General features: G+C 41.3%; 1 protein-coding gene across 1 annotated transcript in view; it reads right to left on the reverse strand.

The window, feature by feature from the left end:
- Positions 1–866: 866 nt before the first annotated feature.
- Positions 867–2,500, reverse strand: part of LOC115231335 (NADPH oxidase 1) — a 72,410-nt gene continuing 70,776 nt past the window's right edge. Inside the window, exon 17 of the mRNA XM_036500040.1 lies at positions 867–901. The gene's annotated coding sequence lies outside the window, so the exon portion shown is untranslated. The remainder of the gene's footprint in view (positions 902–2,500) is intronic.

Genomic DNA, 2,500 nt, shown 5'->3' on the forward strand with positions numbered 1-2,500 from the left:
ATTGTCGTACGCCGAAGACAGGCAAATACCTAGAAGCTGCAGTCCGTGCGTATCACTTAGGTTTACGAGAGAGTGATGACCTCCCTTTGCAAATACCATAAGGGCACAGAAAGTGTGCCTAAAGCCAGCTGGAGACGATGATCTCCTGGGGCTAAAAGCTACAGTAACACCCACCCCTAGTGGTTAGCCATATTGAGATGGCTAGTATACTTTACGTTGATTTAAAATAGAAAAACTAAAAACTATTAATGCTTTCTACTATTGGCACAAGGCCTGAAATTTGGGGGTGAGGGGGTAAGTCGATTATTAGTCATTCAACTAGTCGTTCAAGTCAACGCTAGAATAAAGATGACCATCTTTGGTTTCAAGGCGAAAGGTGTTCTTCCATCAGGATAATGCTCGGCCACATACAACGAGGAGGAAATTGCAAAGGTTGGCGCAGTTTGAATGGGAAATGATGCCCCACCACCATATTCATACAAATGTCTAGTTCTTTAAAAATGCATCAGATGTCTCTTGTAACAATATAAACTATGAGACCAGGCATGCTTCTGACTCCACACAAATAGCTCTAACGACTGTTTGAATATCTACCAAGAGTATTTCATTTCAGGGAATATAATCTTAAATCATTTTAGAACAGCACGGAATTTTGTCAGTGAACAGGTCGGTGTCTCAAAGCGACGAAAATATTTTGACAAATTAAATTTAAATGTTGAAGTGAATCTAACGGTTTTTGTGTGTTTCTTAAATGGCTTATAAAGACCTTCCACGCTGCAATTGTTTTCGTTTCAGCATACGATCTCAGATCAGGTCACTTGCTGTGCAAGTACATCTGCGTAATATACACATACACACACAAACACGCACACACACACACACACACACACACACACACATACACACACACACACACATACACACACACACACATATATATATATATATATATATATACACACACACATATATATATATACAAACAATGATGCAGCACGGAATTTTGTCAGTGAACAGGTTGTGGTCTCAAAGCAACGAAAATATTTTGACAAATTAAATTTAAATGTTGAAGTGAATCTAACGGTTTTGTGCGTTTCTTGAATGGCTTATAAACACCTTCCACGCTGCAATTGTTTTAGAACAAATATCGATATTATTTACAACGGCTGTTTATGTTGTGTTGTTATTCTTGAAATTACAGCTGGGACTGACAAAGACTTCATTGCTTAATGTCTTTCATTCTTTAAGATTTGGCTGTTATTTTTAGCAGATTAAGCAATCGTGTGTCATTGCTAATTTAAAAACTGAAGACAGGACTTGGTAATGTCACCTGGCAAGGAATTGATACAAGGTTCGAGTCACGTCGGTGGGACAGTTGCTCCTTCATTGTCCAGGACCATTTTATAAATTATTTGCAAATATGCCTATCCTAATGCTTAGCTATTAGTATACGAGGGGGTACCCAAAAGTAACCGGAAACGTTCTTTGTGGGACAAGCCCGTTGTAGTTCGCACTTCCACCGCTAGAAGCCACTTGATGCGACCCTCCGGCATCAGTATACCGACCGGCGTTATCTATTGAGGTCATACTGCCATGGGGTGCGTCTTTGTTTTGCGGTGCTTCTCCTCTGTTCGTCGATTTTTGCGATGGCTGAAAACAAAGGAACGGCGTGCTTCCGTGAAATTCCGTTTTCTACCGGGAGAAACGACGACCGAAACAGCTGTCACGCTTCAAAAAGCTTACAAGGACGCTGCCATGAGCAAACGCAAGTTTGCGGGTGGTTCCCACACTTTAGGAATGGTCACTTGTCGCTTGAAGACCAACCTCGTTCAGGATGATCGTCGACATCCCGAACGAGTGAAAACATCATGAAAATTCATGAACTAATCTTGGAGGACCGTCACTGAACAATTGACGAACTTGTTGATATGACTGGTATGTCTTGGAACTTCTGCCAATGAATTTTGAACGAGGAATTGCGAATGAAAAGAGTTGCAGTAAAAATGTATTCGTCGCTTACTGACGGAAGATCAAAAGCAGTCACGATTGAATGCATGTCGTGAACTGAAAGAACAGTTGGAAGATGATCCAGACCTTTTTTGCGAAGGTCATCGCTGGTGAAGAAATCTGGTGTTACGGAAATTGCAGATGTGGAAGAGGCGAGGAAAACAAGCGACGGAGGAGTTAAAAGGCATCACTTTGCAAGAGTTCCAGCACGGCTTCGAACAATGGAAAACGCGTCTGAACCGATGCATTGCTTCGAATGGAGAATACTTTGAAGGCGATAAAAGTGTAACCATGTACAAAATTAAGTGAATAAAATAGCAAATTCCAAAATTCGGGTTTCTTTTGGGTCCCACCTCGTTTAGATCTCATCATTTCACTGCGTATATAACTAAAGATTTCGTTCTCAAAGAACCAGAGTACTTTGCTGGAGCTAGCTTCCTCCGGGTAGGAAAATCACTGTTGGCAACACATTGGCAACGCAGTGGGTATAGCC

Source organism: Octopus sinensis, unplaced genomic scaffold (genome assembly GCF_006345805.1).
Source record: "Octopus sinensis unplaced genomic scaffold, ASM634580v1 Contig18261_ERROPOS534453, whole genome shotgun sequence".
Taxonomy (NCBI): domain Eukaryota; kingdom Metazoa; phylum Mollusca; class Cephalopoda; order Octopoda; family Octopodidae; genus Octopus; species Octopus sinensis.